Raw genomic sequence first — 14760 nt, 5'->3', positions numbered from 1 at the left:
TAGCATAGTTGGGATGGATAGTAGCTAGCACATTGGTTTGATAGCATAGTTGGGATGTACAGTAGTTAGTACATTGGTTTGATAGTAGCATAGTTGGGATGGACAGTAGCTAGCATATTGGTTTGATAGTAGCATAGCTGGGATGTACAGTAGCTAGCACATTGGTTTGATAGCATAGTTGGGATGTACAGTAGCTAGCACATTGGTTTGATAGTAGTATAGTTGGGATGTACAGTAGCTAGCACATTGGTTTGTTAGTAGCATAGTTGGGATGTACAGTAGCTAGCACATCGGTTTGATAGCATAGTTGGGATGTACAGTAGCTAGCACATTGGTTTGATAGTAGCATAGTTGGGAAGTACAGTAGCTAGTACATTGGTTTGATAGTAGCATAGTTGGGATGTACAGTATATAGCACATTGGTTTGATAGTAGCATAGTTGGGATGGATAGTAGCTAGCACATTGGTTTGATAGCATAGTTGGGATGTACAGTAGTTAGTACATTGGTTTGATAGTAGCATAGTTGGGATGTACAGTAGCTAGCAGATTGGTTTGATAGTAGCATAGCTGGGATGTACAGTAGCTAGCACATTGTTTTGATAGTAGCATAGCTGGGATGTACAGTAGCTAGCACATTGGTTTGATAGCATAGTTGGGATGTACAGTAGCTAGCACATTGGTTTGATAGTAGCATAGCTGGGATATACAGTAGCTAGCACATTGGTTTGATAGTAGCATAGTTGGGATGTACAGTAGCTAGCACATTGGTTTGTTAGTAGCATAGTTGGGATGGACAGTAGCTAGCACAATGGTTTGATAATAGCATAGTTAGGATGTACAGTAGCTAGCACATTGGTTTGATAGTAGCATAGTTGGGATGTACAGTAGCTAGTACAGTGGTTTGATAGCATAGTTGGTATGTACAGTAGCTAGCACATTGGTTTGATAGTAGCATAGTTGGGATGTACAGTAGCTAGCACATTGGTTTGATAGTAGCATAGCTGGGATGTACAGTAGCTAGCACATTGGTTTGATAGCATAGTTGGGATGTACAGTAGCTAGCACATTGGTTTGATAGTAGTATAGTTGGGATGTACAGTAGCTAGCACATTGGTTTGATAGTAGCATAGTTGGGATGTACAGTGGCTAGCACATTGGTTTGATCGTAGCATAGTTGGGATGTACAGTAGCTAGCACATTGGTTTGATAGTAGCATAGTTGGGATGTACAGTAGCTAGTACATTGGTTTGATAGTAGCATAGTTGGGATGTACAGTAGCTAGCAGATTGGTTTGATAGCATAGTTGGGATGTACAGTAGCTAGCACATTGGTTTGATAGTAGCATAGATGGAATGTACAGTAGCTAGCACATTGGTTTGATAGTAGCATAGTTGGGATGTACAGTAGATAGCACATTGGTTTGTTAGTAGCATAGTTGGGATGGACAGTAGCTAGCACAATGGTTTGATAATAGCATAGTTAGGATGTACAGTAGCTAGCACATTGGTTTGATAGTAGCATAGTTGGGATGTACAGTAGCTAGTACAGTGGTTTGATAGCATAGTTGGGATGTACAGTAGCTAGCACATTGGTTTGATAGTAGCATAGTTGGGATGTACAGTAGCTAGCACATTGGTTTGATAGCAGCATAGTTGGGATGTACAGTAGCTAGCACGTTGGTTTGATAGTAGCATAGTTGGGATGTACAGTAGCTAGCACATTGGTTTGATAGTAGCATAGTTGGGATGTACAGTCGCTAGCACATTGGTTTGATAGTAGCATAGTTGGGATAGACAGTAGCTAGCACATTGGTTTGATAGTAGCATAGTTGGGATGTACAGTCGCTAGCACATTGGTTTGATAGAAGCATAGTTGGGATGTATAGTAGCTAGCACATTGGTTTGATAGTAGCATAGTTGGGATGGACAGTAGCTAGCACAATGGTTTGATAGTAGCATAGTTAGGATGTACAGTAGCTAGCACATTGGTTTGATAGTAGCATAGTTGGGATGTACAGTAGCTAGTACAGTGGTTTGATAGCATAGTTGGGATGTACAGTAGCTAGCACATTGGTTTGATAGTAGCATAGTTGGGATGGACAGTAGCTAGCATATTGGTTTGATAGCATAGTTGGGATGTACAGTAGCTAGCACATTGGTTTGATAGTAGCATAGTTGGGATGGACAGTAGCTAGCATATTGGTTTGATAGTAGCATAGCTGGGATGTACAGTAGCTAGCACATTGGTTTGATAGCATAGTTGGGATGTACAGTAGCTAGCACATTGGTTTGATAGTAGTATAGTTGGGATGTACAGTAGCTAGCACATTGGTTTGTTAGTAGCATAGTTGGGATGGACAGTAGCTAGCACATCGGTTTGATAGCATAGTTGGGATGTACAGTAGCTAGCACATCGGTTTGATAGCATAGTTGGGATGTACAGTAGCTAGCACATTGGTTTGATAGTAGCATAGTTGGGAAGTACAGTAGCTAGTACATTGGTTTGATAGTAGCATAGTTGGGATGTACAGTATATAGCACATTGGTTTGATAGTAGCATAGTTGGGATGGATAGTAGCTAGCACATTGGTTTGATAGCATAGTTGGGATGTACAGTAGTTAGTACATTGGTTTGATAGTAGCATAGTTGGGATGTACAGTAGCTAGCAGATTGGTTTGATAGTAGCATAGCTGGGATGTACAGTAGCTAGCACATTGTTTTGATAGTAGCATAGCTGGGATGTACAGTAGCTAGCACATTGGTTTGATAGCATAGTTGGGATGTACAGTAGCTAGCACATTGGTTTGATAGTAGCATAGCTGGGATATACAGTAGCTAGCACATTGGTTTGATAGTAGCATAGTTGGGATGTACAGTAGCTAGCACATTGGTTTGTTAGTAGCATAGTTGGGATGGACAGTAGCTAGCACAATGGTTTGATAATAGCATAGTTAGGATGTACAGTAGCTAGCACATTGGTTTGATAGTAGCATAGTTGGGATGTACAGTAGCTAGTACAGTGGTTTGATAGCATAGTTGGTATGTACAGTAGCTAGCACATTGGTTTGATAGTAGCATAGTTGGGATGTACAGTAGCTAGCACATTGGTTTGATAGTAGCATAGCTGGGATGTACAGTAGCTAGCACATTGGTTTGATAGCATAGTTGGGATGTACAGTAGCTAGCACATTGGTTTGATAGTAGTATAGTTGGGATGTACAGTAGCTAGCACATTGGTTTGATAGTAGCATAGTTGGGATGTACAGTGGCTAGCACATTGGTTTGATCGTAGCATAGTTGGGATGTACAGTAGCTAGCACATTGGTTTGATAGTAGCATAGTTGGGATGTACAGTAGCTAGCACGTTGGTTTGATAGTAGCATAGTTGGGATGTACAGTAGCTAGCACATTGGTTTGATAGTAGCATAGTTAAGATGTACAGTCGCTAGCACATTGGTTTGATAGTAGCATAGTTGGGATAGACAGTAGCTAGCACATTGGTTTGATAGTAGCATAGTTGGGATGTACAGTAGCTAGCACATTGGTTTGATAGAAGCATAGATGGGATGTATAGTAGCTAGCACATTGGTTTGATAGTAGCATAGTTGGGATGTACAGTTTATAGCACATTGGTTTGATAGTAGCATAGTTGGGATGGACAGTAGCTAGCACATTGGTTTGATAGTAGCATAGTTGGGATGTACAGTTGCTAGCACATTGGTTTGATAGTAGCATAGTTGGGAAGTACAGTAGCTAGTACATTGGTTTGATAGTAGCATAGTTGGGATGTACAGTAGCTAGTACATTGGTTTGATAGTAGCATAGTTGGGATGTACAGTAGCTAGCAGATTGGTTTGATAGTAGCATAGCTGGGATGTACAGTAGCTAGCACATTGTTTTGATAGTAGCATAGCTGGGATGTATAGTAGCTAGCACATTGGTTTGATAGCATAGTTGGGATGTACAGTAGCTAGCACATTGGTTTGATAGTAGCATAGATGGAATGTACAGTAGCTAGCACATTGGTTTGATAGTAGCATAGCTGGGATATACAGTAGCTAGCACATTGGTTTGATAGTAGCATAGTTGAGATGTACAGTAGCTAGCACATTGGTTTGTTAGTAGCATAGTTGGGATGGACAGTAGCTAGCACAATGGTTTGATAGTAGCATAGTTAGGATGTACAGTAGCTAGCACATTGGTTTGATAGTAGCATAGTTAAGATGTACAGTCGCTAGCACATTGGTTTGATAGTAGCATAGTTGGGATAGACAGTAGCTAGCACATTGGTTTGATAGTAGCATAGTTGGGATGTACAGTAGCTAGCACATTGGTTTGATAGAAGCATAGTTGGGATGTATAGTAGCTAGCACATTGGTTTGATAGTAGCATAGTTGGGATGTACAGTAGCTAGCACATTGGTTTGATAGTAGCATAGCTGGGATGTACAGTAGCTAGCACATTGGTTTGATAGCATAGTTGGGATGTACAGTAGCTAGCACATTGGTTTGATAGTAGCATAGTTGGGATGTACAGTAGCTAGCACATTGGTTTGATAGTAGCATAGTTGGGATGTACTGTAGCCAGCACATTGGTTTGATAGTAGCATAGTTGGGATGTACAGTAGCTAGCACATTGGTTTGATAGAAGCATAGTTGGGATGTATAGTAGCTAGCACATTGGTTTGATAGTAGCATAGTTGGGATGGACAGTAGCTAGCACAATGGTTTGATAGTAGCATAGTTAGGATGTACAGTAGCTAGCACATTGGTTTGATAGTAGCATAGTTGGGATGTACAGTAGCTAGTACAGTGGTTTGATAGCATAGTTGGGATGTACAGTAGCTAGCACATTGGTTTGATAGTAGCATAGTTGGGATGTACAGTAGCCAGCACATTGGTTTGATAGTAGCATAGCTGGGATGTACAGAAGGTAGCACATTGGTTTGATAGCATAGTTGGGATGTACAGTAGCTAGCACATTGGTTTGTTAGTAGCATAGTTGGGATGTACACTAGCTAGCACATTGGTTTGATAGCATAGTTGGGATGTACACTAGCTAGCACATTGGTTTGATAGTAGCATAGTTGGGATGTACAGTAGATAGCACATTGGTTTGATAGCATAGTTGGGATGTACAGTAGCTAGCACATTGGTTTGATAGCATAGTTGGGATGTACAGTAGCTAGCACATTGGTTTGATAGTAGCATAGTTGGGATGTACAGTAGCTAGCACATTGGTTTGATAGCATAGTTGGGATGTACAGTAGCTAGCACATTGGTTTGATAGCATAGTTGGGATGTACAGTAGCTAGCACATTGGTTTGATAGTAGCATAGATGGAATGTACAGTAGCTAGCACATTGGTTTGATAGTAGCATAGCTGGGATATACAGTAGCTAGCACATTGGTTTGATAGTAGCATAGTTGGGATGTACAGTAGCTAGCACATTGGTTTGATAGCATAGTTGGGATGTACAGTAGCTAGCACATTGGTTTGATAGCATAGTTGGGATGTACAGTAGCTAGCACATTGGTTTGATAGTAGCATAGATGGAATGTACAGTAGCTAGCACATTGGTTTGATAGTAGCATAGCTGGGATATACAGTAGCTAGCACATTGGTTTGATAGTAGCATAGTTGGGATGTACAGTAGCTAGCACATTGGTTTGTTAGTAGCATAGTTGGGATGAAAGGTAGCTAGCACAATGGTTTGATAGTAGCATAGTTAGGATGTACAGTAGCTAGCACATTGGTTTGATAGTAGCATAGTTGGGATGTACAGTAGCTAGTACAGTGGTTTGATAGCATAGTTGGTATGTACAGTAGCTAGCACATTGGTTTGATAGTAGCATAGTTGGGATGTACAGTAGCTAGCACATTGGTTTGATAGTAGCATAGTTGGGATGTACAGTAGCTAGCACATTGGTTTGATAGTAGCATAGTTGGGATGTACAGTAGCTAGCACATTGGTTTGATAGTAGCATAGTTGGGATGTACAGTAGCTAGCACATTGGTTTGATAGAAGCATAGTTGGGATGGACAGTAGCTAGCACATTGGTTTGATAGTAGCATAGTTGGGATGTACAGTTGCTAGCACATTGGTTTGATAGTAGCATAGTTGGGAAGTACAGTAGCTAGTACATTGGTTTGATAGTAGCATAGTTGGGATGTACAGTAGCTAGTACATTGGTTTGATAGTAGCATAGTTGGGATGTACAGTAGCTAGCAGATTGGTTTGATAGTAGCATAGCTGGGATGTACAGTAGCTAGCACATTGGTTTGATAGCATAGTTGGGATGTACAGTAGCTAGCACATTGGTTTGATAGTAGCATAGATGGAATGTACAGTAGCTAGCACATTGGTTTGATAGTAGCATAGCTGGGATATACAGTAGCTAGCACATTGGTTTGATAGTAGCATAGTTGGGATGTACAGTAGCTAGCACATTGGTTTGTTAGTAGCATAGTTGGGATGGACAGTAGCTAGCACAATGGTTTGATAGTAGCATAGTTAGGATGTACAGTAGCTAGCACATTGGTTTGATAGTAGCATAGTTGGGATGTACAGTAGCTAGCACATTGGTTTGATAGTAGCATAGTTGGGATGTACAGTAGCTAGCACATTGGTTTGATAGTAGCATAGTTGGGATGTACAGTAGCTAGCACATTGGTTTGATAGTAGCATAGTTGGGATGTACAGTAGCTAGCACGTTGGTTTGATAGTAGCATAGTTGGGATGTACAGTAGCTAGCACATTGGTTTGATAGTAGCATAGTTGGGATGTACAGTCGCTAGCACATTGGTTTGATAGTAGCATAGTTGGGATAGACAGTAGCTAGCACATTGGTTTGATAGTAGCATAGTTGGGATGTACAGTAGCTAGCACATTGGTTTGATAGTAGCATAGTTGGGATGTACAGTAGCTAGCACATTGGTTTGATAGAAGCATAGTTGGGATGGACAGTAGCTAGCACATTGGTTTGTTAGTAGCATAGTTGGGATGGACAGTAGCTAGCACAATGGTTTGATAGTAGCATAGTTAGGATGTACAGTAGCTAGCACATTGGTTTGATAGTAGCATAGTTGGGATGTACAGTAGCTAGCACATTGGTTTGATAGTAGCATAGTTGGGATGTACAGTAGCTAGCACATTGGTTTGATAGTAGCATAGTTGGGATGTACAGTAGCTAGCACATTGGTTTGATAGTAGCATAGTTGGGATGTACAGTAGCTAGCACGTTGGTTTGATAGTAGCATAGTTGGGATGTACAGTAGCTAGCACATTGGTTTGATAGTAGCATAGTTGGGATGTACAGTCGCTAGCACATTGGTTTGATAGTAGCATAGTTGGGATAGACAGTAGCTAGCACATTGGTTTGATAGTAGCATAGTTGGGATGTACAGTAGCTAGCACATTGGTTTGATAGAAGCATAGTTGGGATGTATAGTAGCTAGCACATTGGTTTGATAGTAGCATAGTTGGGATGTACAGTAGCTAGCACATTGGTTTGTTAGTAGCATAGTTGGGATGGACAGTAGCTAGCACAATGGTTTGATAGTAGTATAGTTGGGATGTACAGTAGCTAGCCCATTGGTTTGATAGTAGCATAGTTGGGATGTACAGTAGCTAGCACATTGGTTTGATAGTAGCATAGTTGGGATGTACAGTAGCTAGCACATTGGTTTGATAGTAGCATAGTTGGGATGTACAGTAGCTAGCACGTTGGTTTGATAGTAGCATAGTTGGGATGTACAGTAGCTAGCACATTGGTTTGATAGAAGCATAGTTGGGATGTATAGTAGCTAGCACATTGGTTTGATAGTAGCATAGTTGGGATGTACAGTAGCTAGCACATTGGTTTGTTAGTAGCATAGTTGGGATGGACAGTAGCTAGCACAATGGTTTGATAGTAGTATAGTTGGGATGTACAGTAGCTAGCACATTGGTTTGATAGTAGCATAGTTGGGATGTACAGTAGCTAGCACATTGGTTTGATAGTAGCATAGTTGGGATGTACAGTCGCTAGCACATTGGTTTGATAGTAGCATAGTTGGGATAGACAGTAGCTAGCACATTGGTTTGATAGTAGCATAGTTGGGATGTACAGTAGCTAGCACATTGGTTTGATAGAAGCATAGTTGGGATGTATAGTAGCTAGCACATTGGTTTGATAGTAGCATAGTTGGGATGGACAGTAGCTAGCACATTGGTTTGACAGTAGCATAGTTGGGATGTACAGTTGCTAGCACATTGGTTTGATAGTAGCATAGTTGGGAAGTACAGTAGCTAGTACATTGGTTTGATAGTAGCATAGTTGGGATGTACAGTAGCTAGTACATTGGTTTGATAGTAGCATAGTTGGGATGTACAGTAGCTAGCAGATTGGTTTGAGAGTAGCATAGTTGGGATGTACAGTAGCTAGCACATTGTTTTGATAGTAGCATAGCTGGGATGTACAGTAGATAGCACATTGGTTTGATCGCATAGTTGGGATGTACAGTAGCTAGCACATTGGTTTGATAGAAGCATAGTTGGGATGTATAGTAGCTAGCACATTGGTTTGATAGTAGCATAGTTGGGATGTACAGTAGCTAGCACATTGGTTTGTTAGTAGCATAGTTGGGATGGACAGTAGCTAGCACAATGGTTTGATAGTAGTATAGTTGGGATGTACAGTAGCTAGCCCATTGGTTTGATAGTAGCATAGTTGGGATGTACAGTAGCTAGCACATTGGTTTGATGGTAGCATAGTTGGGATGTACAGTAGCTAGCACATTGGTTTGATAGTAGCATAGTTGGGATGTACAGTAGCTAGCACGTTGGTTTGATAGTAGCATAGTTGGGATGTACAGTAGCTAGCACATTGGTTTGATAGAAGCATAGTTGGGATGTATAGTAGCTAGCACATTGGTTTGATAGTAGCATAGTTGGGATGTACAGTAGCTAGCACATTGGTTTGTTAGTAGCATAGTTGGGATGGACAGTAGCTAGCACAATGGTTTGATAGTAGTATAGTTGGGATGTACAGTAGCTAGCACATTGGTTTGATAGTAGCATAGTTGGGATGTACAGTAGCTAGCACATTGGTTTGATAGTAGCATAGTTGGGATGTACAGTCGCTAGCACATTGGTTTGATAGTAGCATAGTTGGGATAGACAGTAGCTAGCACATTGGTTTGATAGTAGCATAGTTGGGATGTACAGTAGCTAGCACATTGGTTTGATAGAAGCATAGTTGGGATGTATAGTAGCTAGCACATTGGTTTGATAGTAGCATAGTTGGGATGGACAGTAGCTAGCACATTGGTTTGACAGTAGCATAGTTGGGATGTACAGTTGCTAGCACATTGGTTTGATAGTAGCATAGTTGGGAAGTACAGTAGCTAGTACATTGGTTTGATAGTAGCATAGTTGGGATGTACAGTAGCTAGTACATTGGTTTGATAGTAGCATAGTTGGGATGTACAGTAGCTAGCAGATTGGTTTGAGAGTAGCATAGTTGGGATGTACAGTAGCTAGCACATTGTTTTGATAGTAGCATAGCTGGGATGTACAGTAGATAGCACATTGGTTTGATCGCATAGTTGGGATGTACAGTAGCTAGCACATTGGTTTGATAGTAGCATAGCTGGGATATACAGTAGCTAGCACATTGGTTTGATAGTAGCATAGTTGGGATGTACAGTAGCTAGCACATTGGTTTGTTAGTAGCATAGTTGGGATGTACAGTAGCTAGCACAATGGTTTGATAGTAGCATAGTTAGGATGTACAGTAGCTAGCACATTGGTTTGATAGTAGCATAGTTGGGATGTACAGTAGCTAGCACATTGGTTTGTTAGTAGCATAGTTGGGATGTACAGTAGCTAGCACAATGGTTTGATAGTAGCATAGTTAGGATGTACAGTAGCTAGCACATTGGTTTGATAGTAGCATAGTTGGGATGTACAGTAGCTAGTACAGTGGTTTGATAGCATAGTTGGTATGTACAGTAGCTAGCACATTGGTTTGATAGTAGCATAGTTGGGATGTACAGTAGCTAGCACATTGGTTTGATAGTAGCATAGTTGGGATGTACAGTAGCTAGCACATTGGTTTGATAGTAGCATAGTTGGGATGTACAGTAGCTAGCACATTGGTTTGATAGTAGCATAGTTGGGATGTACAGTAGCTAGCACGTTGGTTTGATAGTAGCATAGTTGGGATGTACAGTCGCTAGCACATTGGTTTGATAGTAGCATAGTTGGGATGTACAGTAGCTAGCACGTTGGTTTGATAGTAGCATAGTTGGGATGTACAGTAGCTAGCACATTGGTTTGATAGTAGCATAGTTGGGATGTACAGTCGCTAGCACATTGGTTTGATAGTAGCATAGTTGGGATAGACAGTAGCTAGCACATTGGTTTGATAGTAGCATAGTTGGGATGTACAGTAGCTAGCACATTGGTTTGATAGAAGCATAGTTGGGATGTATAGTAGCTAGCACATTGGTTTGATAGTAGCATAGTTGGGATGTACAGTAGCTAGCACATTGGTTTGTTAGTAGCATAGTTGGGATGGACAGTAGCTAGCACAATGGTTTGATAGTAGTATAGTTGGGATGTACAGTAGCTAGCCCATTGGTTTGATAGTAGCATAGTTGGGATGTACAGTAGCTAGCACATTGGTTTGATAGTAGCATAGTTGGGATGTACAGTAGCTAGCACATTGGTTTGATAGTAGCATAGTTGGGATGTACAGTAGCTAGCACGTTGGTTTGATAGTAGCATAGTTGGGATGTACAGTAGCTAGCACATTGGTTTGATAGAAGCATAGTTGGGATGTATAGTAGCTAGCACATTGGTTTGATAGTAGCATAGTTGGGATGTACAGTAGCTAGCACATTGGTTTGTTAGTAGCATAGTTGGGATGGACAGTAGCTAGCACAATGGTTTGATAGTAGTATAGTTGGGATGTACAGTAGCTAGCACATTGGTTTGATAGTAGCATAGTTGGGATGTACAGTAGCTAGCACATTGGTTTGATAGTAGCATAGTTGGGATGTACAGTCGCTAGCACATTGGTTTGATAGTAGCATAGTTGGGATAGACAGTAGCTAGCACATTGGTTTGATAGTAGCATAGTTGGGATGTACAGTAGCTAGCACATTGGTTTGATAGAAGCATAGTTGGGATGTATAGTAGCTAGCACATTGGTTTGATAGTAGCATAGTTGGGATGGACAGTAGCTAGCACATTGGTTTGACAGTAGCATAGTTGGGATGTACAGTTGCTAGCACATTGGTTTGATAGTAGCATAGTTGGGAAGTACAGTAGCTAGTACATTGGTTTGATAGTAGCATAGTTGGGATGTACAGTAGCTAGTACATTGGTTTGATAGTAGCATAGTTGGGATGTACAGTAGCTAGCAGATTGGTTTGAGAGTAGCATAGTTGGGATGTACAGTAGCTAGCACATTGGTTTGATAGTAGCATAGCTGGGATATACAGTAGCTAGCACATTGGTTTGATAGTAGCATAGTTGGGATGTACAGTAGCTAGCACATTGGTTTGTTAGTAGCATAGTTGGGATGTACAGTAGCTAGCACAATGGTTTGATAGTAGCATAGTTAGGATGTACAGTAGCTAGCACATTGGTTTGATAGTAGCATAGTTGGGATGTACAGTAGCTAGTACAGTGGTTTGATAGCATAGTTGGTATGTACAGTAGCTAGCACATTGCTTTGATAGTAGCATAGTTGGGATGTACAGTAGCTAGCACATTGGTTTGATAGTAGCATAGCTGGGATGTACAGTAGCTAGCACATTGGTTTGATAGTAGTATAGTTGGGATGTACAGTAGCTAGCACATTGGTTTGTTAGTAGCATAGTTGGGATGTACAGTAGCTAGCACATTGGTTTGATAGCATAGTTGGGATGTACACTAGCTAGCACATTGGTTTGATAGAAGCATAGTTGGGATGTACAGTAGATAGAACATTGGTTTGATAGCATAGTTGGGATGTACAGTAGCTAGCACATTGGTTTGATAGCATAGTTGGGATGTACAGTAGCTAGCACATTGGTTTGAATGCATAGTTGGGATGTACAGTAGCTAGCACATTGGTTTGATAGCATAGTTGGGATGTACAGTAGCTAGCACATTGGTTTGATAGTAGCATAGATGGAATGTACAGTAGCTAGCACATTGGTTTGATAGTAGCATAGTTGGGATGTACAGTAGCTAGCACGTTGGTTTGATAGTAGCATAGTTGGGATGTACAGTAGCTAGCACATTGGTTTGATAGTAGCATAGTTGGGATGTACAGTCGCTAGCACATTGGTTTGATAGTAGCATAGTTGGGATGGACAGTAGCTAGCATATTGGTTTGATAGTAGCATAGTTGGGATGGACAGTAGCTAGCACATAGGTTTGATAGAATAGTTGGAACGTACAGTAGCTAGCACATTGGTTTGATAGTAGCATAGTTGGGATGTACAGTAGCTAGCACATTGGTTTGATAGTAGCATAGTTGGGATGTACAGTAGCTAGCACATTGGTTTGATAGTAGCATAGTTGGGATGTACAGTAGCTAGCACATTGGTTTGATAGTAGCATAGTTGGGATGTACAGTAGCTAGCACATTGGTTTGATAGTAGCATAGCTGGGATGTACAGTAGCTAGCACATTGGTTTGATAGCATAGTTGGGATGTACAGTAGCTAGCACATTGGTTTGATAGTAGTATAGTTGGGATGTACAGTAGCTAGCACATTGGTTTGATAGTAGCATAGTTGGGATGTACAGTGGCTAGCACATTGGTTTGATCGTAGCATAGTTGGGATGTACAGTAGCTAGCACATTGGTTTGATAGTAGCATAGTTGGGATGTACAGTAGCTAGCACGTTGGTTTGATAGTAGCATAGTTGGGATGTACAGTAGCTAGCACATTGGTTTGATAGTAGCATAGTTAAGATGTACAGTCGCTAGCACATTGGTTTGATAGTAGCATAGTTGGGATAGACAGTAGCTAGCACATTGGTTTGATAGTAGCATAGTTGGGATGTACAGTAGCTAGCACATTGGTTTGATAGAAGCATAGATGGGATGTATAGTAGCTAGCACATTGGTTTGATAGTAGCATAGTTGGGATGTACAGTTTATAGCACATTGGTTTGATAGTAGCATAGTTGGGATGGACAGTAGCTAGCACATTGGTTTGATAGTAGCATAGTTGGGATGTACAGTTGCTAGCACATTGGTTTGATAGTAGCATAGTTGGGAAGTACAGTAGCTAGTACATTGGTTTGATAGTAGCATAGTTGGGATGTACAGTAGCTAGTACATTGGTTTGATAGTAGCATAGTTGGGATGTACAGTAGCTAGCAGATTGGTTTGATAGTAGCATAGCTGGGATGTACAGTAGCTAGCACATTGTTTTGATAGTAGCATAGCTGGGATGTATAGTAGCTAGCACATTGGTTTGATAGCATAGTTGGGATGTACAGTAGCTAGCACATTGGTTTGATAGTAGCATAGATGGAATGTACAGTAGCTAGCACATTGGTTTGATAGTAGCATAGCTGGGATATACAGTAGCTAGCACATTGGTTTGATAGTAGCATAGTTGAGATGTACAGTAGCTAGCACATTGGTTTGTTAGTAGCATAGTTGGGATGGACAGTAGCTAGCACAATGGTTTGATAGTAGCATAGTTAGGATGTACAGTAGCTAGCACATTGGTTTGATAGTAGCATAGTTAAGATGTACAGTCGCTAGCACATTGGTTTGATAGTAGCATAGTTGGGATAGACAGTAGCTAGCACATTGGTTTGATAGTAGCATAGTTGGGATGTACAGTAGCTAGCACATTGGTTTGATAGAAGCATAGTTGGGATGTATAGTAGCTAGCACATTGGTTTGATAGTAGCATAGTTGGGATGTACAGTAGCTAGCACATTGGTTTGATAGTAGCATAGCTGGGATGTACAGTAGCTAGCACATTGGTTTGATAGCATAGTTGGGATGTACAGTAGCTAGCACATTGGTTTGATAGTAGCATAGTTGGGATGTACAGTAGCTAGCACATTGGTTTGATAGTAGCATAGTTGGGATGTACTGTAGCCAGCACATTGGTTTGATAGTAGCATAGTTGGGATGTACAGTAGCTAGCACATTGGTTTGATAGAAGCATAGTTGGGATGTATAGTAGCTAGCACATTGGTTTGATAGTAGCATAGTTGGGATGGACAGTAGCTAGCACAATGGTTTGATAGTAGCATAGTTAGGATGTACAGTAGCTAGCACATTGGTTTGATAGTAGCATAGTTGGGATGTACAGTAGCTAGTACAGTGGTTTGATAGCATAGTTGGGATGTACAGTAGCTAGCACATTGGTTTGATAGTAGCATAGTTGGGATGTACAGTAGCCAGCACATTGGTTTGATAGTAGCATAGCTGGGATGTACAGAAGGTAGCACATTGGTTTGATAGCATAGTTGGGATGTACAGTAGCTAGCACATTGGTTTGTTAGTAGCATAGTTGGGATGTACACTAGCTAGCACATTGGTTTGATAGCATAGTTGGGATGTACACTAGCTAGCACATTGGTTTGATAGTAGCATAGTTGGGATGTACAGTAGATAGCACATTGGTTTGATAGCATAGTTGGGATGTACAGTAGCTAGCACATTGGTTTGATAGCATAGTTGGGATGTACAGTAGCTAGCACATTGGTTTGATAGTAGCATAGTTGGGATGTACAGTAGCTAGCACATTG

The sequence above is a fragment of the Borostomias antarcticus genome, assembly GCF_949987555.1.
Source record: "Borostomias antarcticus genome assembly, chromosome: 18".
Classification (NCBI taxonomy): domain Eukaryota; kingdom Metazoa; phylum Chordata; class Actinopteri; order Stomiiformes; family Stomiidae; genus Borostomias; species Borostomias antarcticus.
The sequence above is the reverse complement of the archived record's forward strand: the minus strand, read 5'-3'. Positions refer to the sequence as shown.